Here is an 8,789-nt window from a genome sequence, read left to right as displayed (position 1 = left end):
GAGACTCTGGGTACTGAGACAGCGAGACTCTGGGTAGTGAGACAGCGAGACTCTGGGTAGTGTGATAGTGAGACACTGGGTAGTGAGACACTGGGTAGTGAGGCAGTGAGACTCTGGGTAGTGAGACAGTGAGACACTGGGTAGTGAGACACTGGGTAGTGAGACCCTGGGTAGTAAGACACTGCTAGTCAGACACTGGTAGTGAGACACTGGGTAGTGAGACACTGGGGTAGTGAGACACTGGGGTAGTGAGACACTGGGTAGTGAGACGCTGGGTAGTGAGACGCTGGGTAGTGAGACATTGGGTAGTGAGACACTGGGTAGTGAGGCAGAGAGACACTGGGTAGTGAGACAGTGAGACACTGCGTAGTGAGACAGTGAGACTCTGGGTAGTGAGACACTGGGTAGTGAGACAGTGAGACACGGGGTAGTGAGACACTGGGTAGTGAGACACTGGGTAGTGAGACACGGGTAGTGAAACACTGTGTAGTGAGACACTGGGTAGTGGGACACTGGGTAGTGAGACACTCGGTAGTGAGACACTGCTAGTGAGACACTAGGTAGTGAGACACTGGGGTAGTGAGACTCTGGGGTAGTGAGACACTGCTAGTGAGACACGGGTAGTGAAACACTGTGTAGTGAGACACTGGGTAGTGAGACACTGGGTAGTGAGACACTCGGTAGTGAGACACTGCTAGTCAGACGCTGGGTAGTGAGACACTGGGGTAGTGAGACACTGGGTAGTGAGACACTGGGTAGAGAGACACTGGGGTAGTGAGACACTGGGTAGTGAGACCCTGGGTAGTAAGACACTGGGTAGTGAGACATTGGGTAGTGAGACACTGGGTAGTGAGACACTGGGTAGTGAGACATTGGGTAGTGAGACACTGGGTAGTGAGACACTGCTAGTCAGACACTGCTAGTGAGACACTGGGTAGTGAGACACTGAATGGTGAGACACATGTAGTGAGAGAATGGGTAATGAAACACTGGTAATGAGACTCTAGGTAGTGAGACAGTTAGACACTGGGTAGTGAGACAGTGAGACTCTGGGTGGTGAGACAGTGAGACTCTGGGTAATGAGACAGTGAGACACTGGGTAGTGAGACAGTGAGACTCTGGGTAGTGAGACAGTGAGACTCTGGGTAGTGAGACAGCGAGACTCTGGGTAGTGAGACAGTGAGACACTGGGTAGTGAGACACTGGGTAGTGAGGCAGTGAGACACTGGGTAGTGAGACAGTGAGACACTGGGTAGTGAGACAGTGAGACTCTGGGTAGTGAGACACTGGGTAGTGAGGCAGTGAGACTCTGGGTAGTGAGACAGTGAGACACTGGGTAGTGAGACACTGGGTAGTGAGACACTGGGTAGTGAGACACGGGTAGTGAAACACTTTGTAGTGAGACACTGGGTAGTGAGACACTGGGTAGTGAGACACTCGGTAGTGAGACACTGCTAGTGAGACACTGTGTAGTGAGACACTGGGGTAGTGAGACACTGGGGTAGTGAGACACTGGGGTAGTGAGACACTGGGGTAGTGAGACACTGGGTAGTGAGACACAGGTAGTCAGACACTGGTAGTGAGACATTGGGTAGTGAGACACTGGGTAGTGAGACACTGCTAGTCAGACACTGCTAGTGAGACACTGGGTAGTGAGACACTGAATGGTGAGACACATGTAGTGAGAGACTGGGTAATGAAACACTGGTAATGAGACTCTAGGTAGTGAGACAGTGAGACACTGGGTAGTGAGACAGTGAGACTCTGGGTAGTGAGACAGTGAGACTCTGGGTAATGAGACAGTGAGACACTGGGTAGTGAGACAGTGAGACTCTGGGTAGTGAGACAGTGAGACTCTGGGTAATGAGACAGTGAGGCACTGGGTAGTGAGACACTGGGTAGTGAGACAGTGAGACTCTGTGTAGTGAGACAGTGAGACACTGAGTAGTGAGACAGTGAGACTCTGGGTAGTGAGACAGTGAGACTCTGGGTAGTGAGACAGCGAGACTCTGGGTAGTGAGACAGTGAGACACTGGGTAGTGAGACACTGGGTAGTGAGGCAGTGAGACACTGGGTAGTGAGACAGTGAGACACTGGGTAGTGAGACAGTGAGACTCTGGGTAGTGAGACACTGGGTAGTGAGGTAGTGAGACACTGGGTAGTGAGACACTGGGTAGTGAGACACATGTAGTGAGAGACTGGGTAATGAAACACTGGTAATGAGACTCTAGGTAGTGAGACAGTGAGACACTGGGTAGTGAGACAGTGAGACTCTAGGTAGTGAGACAGTGAGACTCTGGGTAATTAGACAGTGAGACACTGGGTAGTGAGACAGTGAGACTCTGGGTAGTGAGACAGTGAGACTCTGGGTAGTGAGACAGCGAGACTCTGGGTAGTGAGACAGTGAGACACTGGGTAGTGAGACACTGGGTAGTGAGGCAGTGAGACACTGGGTAGTGAGACAGTGAGACACTGGGTAGTGAGACAGTGAGACTCTGGGTAGTGAGACACTGGGTAGTGAGGCAGTGAGACTCTGGGTAGTGAGACAGTGAGACACTGGGTAGTGAGACACTGGGTAGTGAGACACTGGGTAGTGAAACACTTTGTAGTGAGACACTGGGTAGTGAGACACTGGGTAGTGAGACACTCGGTAGTGAGACACTGCTAGTGAGACACTGTGTAGTGAGACACTGGGGTAGTGAGACACTGGGGTAGTGAGACACTGGGGTAGTGAGACACTGGGGTAGTGAGACACTGGGTAGTGAGACACAGGTAGTCAGACACTGGTAGTGAGACATTGGGTAGTGAGACACTGGGTAGTGAGACACTGCTAGTCAGACACTGCTAGTGAGACACTGGGTAGTGAGACACTGAATGGTGAGACACATGTAGTGAGAGACTGGGTAATGAAACACTGGTAATGAGACTCTAGGTAGTGAGACAGTGAGACACTGGGTAGTGAGACAGTGAGACTCTGGGTAGTGAGACAGTGAGACTCTGGGTAATGAGACAGTGAGACACTGGGTAGTGAGACAGTGAGACTCTGGGTAGTGAGACAGTGAGACTCTGGGTAATGAGACAGTGAGGCACTGGGTAGTGAGACACTGGGTAGTGAGACAGTGAGACTCTGTGTAGTGAGACAGTGAGACACTGAGTAGTGAGACAGTGAGACTCTGGGTAGTGAGACAGTGAGACTCTGGGTAGTGAGACAGCGAGACTCTGGGTAGTGAGACAGTGAGACACTGGGTAGTGAGACACTGGGTAGTGAGGCAGTGAGACACTGGGTAGTGAGACAGTGAGACACTGGGTAGTGAGACAGTGAGACTCTGTGTAGTGAGACACTGGGTAGTGAGGTAGTGAGACACTGGGTAGTGAGACACTGGGTAGTGAGACACATGTAGTGAGAGACTGGGTAATGAAACACTGGTAATGAGACTCTAGGTAGTGAGACAGTGAGACACTGGGTAGTGAGACAGTGAGACTCTGGGTAGTGAGACAGTGAGACTCTGGGTAATTAGACAGTGAGACACTGGGTAGTGAGACAGTGAGACTCTGGGTAGTGAGACAGTGAGACTCTGGGTAGTGAGACAGCGAGACTCTGGGTAGTGAGACAGTGAGACACTGGGTAGTGAGACACTGGGTAGTGAGGCAGTGAGACACTGGGTAGTGAGACAGTGAGACACTGGGTAGTGAGACAGTGAGACTCTGGGTAGTGAGACACTGGGTAGTGAGGCAGTGAGACTCTGGGTAGTGAGACAGTGAGACACTGGGTAGTGAGACACTGGGTAGTGAGACACGGGTAGTGAAACACTGTGTAGTGAGACACTGGGTAGTGAGACACTGGGTAGTGAGACACTCGGTAGTGAGACACTGCTAGTGAGACACTGTGTAGTGAGACACTGGGGTAGTGAGACACTGGGGTAGTGAGACACTGGGTAGTGAGACACAGGTAGTCAGACACTGGTAGTGAGACATTGGGTAGTGAGACACTGGGTAGTGAGACACTGCTAGTCAGACACTGCTAGTGAGACACTGGGTAGTGAGACACTGAATGGTGAGACACATGTAGTGAGAGACTGGGTAATGAAACACTGGTAATGAGACTCTGGGTAGTGAGACAGTGAGACTCTGGGTAGTGAGACAGTGAGACTCTGGGTAATGAGACAGTGAGGCACTGGGTAGTGAGACACTGGGTAGTGAGACAGTGAGACTCTGGGTAGTGAGACAGTGAGACACTGGGTAGTGAGACAGTGAGACTCTGGGTAGTGAGACAGTGAGACTCTGGGTAGTGAGACAGCGAGACTCTGGGTAGTGAGACAGTGAGACACTGGGTAGTGAGACACTGGGTAGTGAGGCAGTGAGACACTGGGTAGTGAGACAGTGAGACACTGGGTAGTGAGACAGTGAGACTCTGGGTAGTGAGACACTGGGTAGTGAGGTAGTGAGACACTGGGTAGTGAGACACTGGGTAGTGAGACACGGGTAGTGAAACACTGTGTAGTGAGACACTGGGTAGTGAGACACTGGGGTAGTGAGACACTGGGGTAGTGAGACACTGGGTAGTGAGACACTGGGTAGTGAGACACGGGGGTAGTGAGACACTGCTAGTGAGACACTGGGTAGTGAGACACTGGGTAGAGAGACACTGGGGTAGTGAGACACTGGGTAGTGAGACCCTGGGTAGTAAGACACTGCTAGTCAGACACTGGTAGTGAGACATTGGGTAGTGAGACACTGGGTAGTGAGACACTGGGTAGTGAGACATTGGGTAGTGAGACACTGTGTAGTGAGACACTGCTAGTCAGACACTGCTAGTGAGACACTGGGTAGTGAGACACTGAATGGTGAGACACTGGGTAGTGAGACACTGAATGGTGAGACATGTAGTGAGAGACTGGGTAATGAAACACTGGTAATGAGACTCTGGGTAGTGAGACAGTGAGACTCTGGGTAGTGAGACAGTGAGACTCTGGGTAGTGAGACAGTGAGACTCTGGGTAATGAGACAGTGAGGCACTGGGTAGTGAGACACTGGGTAGTGAGACAGTGAGACTCTGGGTAGTGAGACAGTGAGACACTGGGTAGTGAGACAGTGAGACTCTGGGTAGTGAGACAGTGAGACACTGGGTAGTGAGACAGTGAGACACTGGGTAGTGAGACTCTGGGTACTGAGACAGCGAGACTCTGGGTAGTGAGACAGCGAGACTCTGGGTAGTGAGATAGTGAGACACTGGGTAGTGAGACACTGGGTAGTGAGGCAGTGAGACTCTGGGTAGTGAGACAGTGAGACACTGGGTAGTGAGACACTGGGTAGTGAGACCCTGGGTAGTAAGACACTGCTAGTCAGACACTGGTAGTGAGACACTGGGTAGTGAGACACTGGGGTAGTGAGACACTGGGGTAGTGAGACACTGGGTAGTGAGACGCTGGGTAGTGAGACGCTGGGTAGTGAGGCATTGGGTAGTGAGACACTGGGTAGTGAGACACTGGGTAGTGAGGCAGTGAGACACTGGGTAGTGAGACAGTGAGACACTGCGTAGTGAGACAGTGAGACTCTGGGTAGTGAGACACTGGGTAGTGAGGCAGTGAGACTCTGGGTAGTGAGACAGTGAAACACGGGGTAGTGAGACACTGGGTAGTGAGACACTGGGTAGTGAGACACGGGTAGTGAAACACTGTGTAGTGAGACACTGGGTAGTGAGACACTGGGTAGTGAGACACTCGGTAGTGAGACACTGCTAGTCATACGCTGGGTAGTGAGACACTGGGGTAGTGAGACACTGGGTAGTGAGACACTGGGTAGAGAGATACTTGGGTAGTGAGACACTGGGTAGTGAGACCCTGGGTAGTAAGACACTGGGTAGTGAGACATTGGGTAGTGAGACACTGGGTAGTGAGACACTGGGTAGTGAGACACTGGGTAGTGAGACACTGCTAGTCAGACACTGCTAGTGAGACACTGGGTAGTGAGACACTGAATGGTGAGACACATGTAGTGAGAGACTGGGTAATGAAACACTGGTAATGAGACTCTAGGTAGTGAGACAGTGAGACACTGGGTAGTGAGACAGTGAGACTCTGGGTAGTGAGACAGTGAGACTCTGGGTAATGAGACAGTGAGACACTGGTTAATGAGACACTGGGTAGTGAGACAGTGAGACTCTGGGTAGTGAGACACTGAGACATTGGGTAGTGAGACAGTGAGACTCTGGGTAGTGAGACAGTGAGACTCTGGGTAGTGAGACAGTGAGACTCTGGGTAGTGAGACAGTGAGACACTGGGTAGTGAGACACTGGGTAGTGAGGCAGTGAGACTCTGGGTAATGAGACAGTGAGACACTGGGCAGTGAGACACTGGGTAGTGAGGCAGTGAGACTCTGGGTAGTGAGACAGTGAGACACTGGGTAGTGAGACACTGGGTAGTGAGACAGTGAGACTCTGGGTAGTGAGACAGTGAGACTCTGCGTAGTGAGACACTGGGCAGTAAGACACTGGGTAGTGAGACACTAGGGTAGTGAGACACTGGGTAGTGAGACACTGGGTAGTGAGACACTGGGGTAGTGAGACACTGGGTAGTGAGACACTGGGTAGTGAGACACTAGGGTAGTGAGACACTGGGTAGTGAGACACTGGGGTAGTGAGACACTGGCTAGTGAGACACTGGGTAGTGAGACACTGGGTAGTGAGACACTACGGTAGTGAGACACTGGGTAGTGAGACACTGGGGTAGTGAGACAGTGAGACTCTGGGTAGTGAGACAGTGAGACACTGGGTAGTGAGACAGTGAGACACTGGGTAGTGAGACAGTGAGACACTGGGTAGTGAGACAGTGCGACTCTGGGTAGTGAGACACTGGGTAGTGAGGCAGTAAGACTCTGGGTAGTGAGACAGTGAGACACTGGGTAGTGCCACTCTGGGTATTGAGACACTGGGTAGTGAGGCAGTAAGACTCTGGGTAGTGAGACAGTGAGATTCTGGGTAGTGAGACACTGGTCTGCTGTTGTCTCTGCATATAACATTATTACTCTCATAGCCATGTGTTTGTTTGCGTGTTCACCACAAGTACCGTGTGAGGTTAATGTTGTTTCTTGATTTATTGCGAAAGGTTATCATCTATGTTCGTGTTTGAACACCTCAAAACCACTCTTGTTGTATTGCCAGAAAGGGTGCAAACCTATTGTTACTTTGGAACTGCCAAAAAAAATGGGTCTCATGATACCCATCATTATTTTCATTGTTCTTGTTTCATAACTTTCATACTGGGCACAACAAAATAGAATGCCCCACGGACATCAACTGCTGCTCTCTCCATTCTCATTTCAGTCGTCAACGAGAGCCTGGCCGACACCACCGCCGCCAACACCGCCGCCAACACCGACGCCGCCAACACCGACGCCGCCAACACCACCACCACCGCCAACACCGCCACCAACATCGCCACCACCAACACCACCACCGCCAACACCACCGCCAACACCACCGCCGCCATCACCGCCGCCAACACCGCCGCCAACACCACCAACGCCGCCAACACCGCCAACGCCGCCGCCAACACCGACGCTGCCAACACCGCCGCCAACACCGCTGCCAACATCACCACCAACAGCACCGCCACCAACACCGCCGCCACCAACACCGCCGCCAACACCGCCAACACCGCCGCCAACACCGCCGCCAACACCGCCACCGCCAACACCGCCACCGCCAACACTGCCACCAACACTGCCACCACCACCGCCACCGCCAACACCGCCAACACCGCCACCAACACCGCCGCCAACACCACCGCTAACACCGCCAACATCACCGCCAACAGCGCCACCACCAACACCGCCAAGAACACCACCAACATCACCACCAACACCACCACCAACACTGCCACCAACACCGCCACCAACACCACCACCAACACTGCCACCAATACTACCACCAACACCGCCGCAAACACCACCGCCAACACCACCACCACCGCCAACACCGCCAACACCGCCACCGCCAACACTGCCACCAACACCACCGCTAACACCGCCACCAACACCACCACTAACACCGCCACCACCACCACCACCACCACCGCCAACACCACCACCAACACTGTCGCCAACACTGCCGCCAACACCACTACCAACACCACCGCCGACACCACCGCCAACACTGCCACCAACACCACCGCTAACACCGCCACCACCACCACCACCACCACCGCCAACACCGCCACCAACACCGCCACCAACACCGCCACCAACACCACCACCAACACCACCACCAACACCACCAACACCGCCGCCGCAAACACCGCCACCAACACCACCGCCAACGCCGCCAACGGCACCACCAACACCACCGCCAACACTGCCACCAACACTGCCACCAACCCCACCGCCAACACCACCACCACCGCCAACACTGCCAACACTGCCACCACCGCCAACATTGCCACCACCAACACCACCGCCACCAACACCGCCAACGGCACCACCAACACCGCCACCAACAGCACCGCCAACACCACCACCGCCAACACTGCCACCACCAACACCACCGCCAACACCACCGCCAACACTGCCACCACCAACACCACCGCCAACGGCACCACCGCCAACGGCACCACCACCAACACCGCCAACGGCACCACCACCGGTGAGGCTCTGTCGCCGAGTAAGTGCCAGCGACTCATTGTCGACGGGCGGCTTCTCGCATCGACGCCGGGCACACGAACGGGGGCCGGAGGCCGTCTCCGTTTATTGCTACAAACGACGCCCTGTCTCGATCATGGCACCTCCTTTGCCAG

Source organism: Petromyzon marinus, unplaced genomic scaffold (genome assembly GCF_048934315.1).
Source record: "Petromyzon marinus isolate PM22_M1 ecotype Great Lakes invasive population unplaced genomic scaffold, UKy_Petmar_22M1.pri1.0 PM_Scaffold_20, whole genome shotgun sequence".
Taxonomy (NCBI): Eukaryota; Metazoa; Chordata; class Hyperoartia; order Petromyzontiformes; family Petromyzontidae; genus Petromyzon; species Petromyzon marinus.
This window is presented reverse-complemented; position numbering follows the sequence as displayed.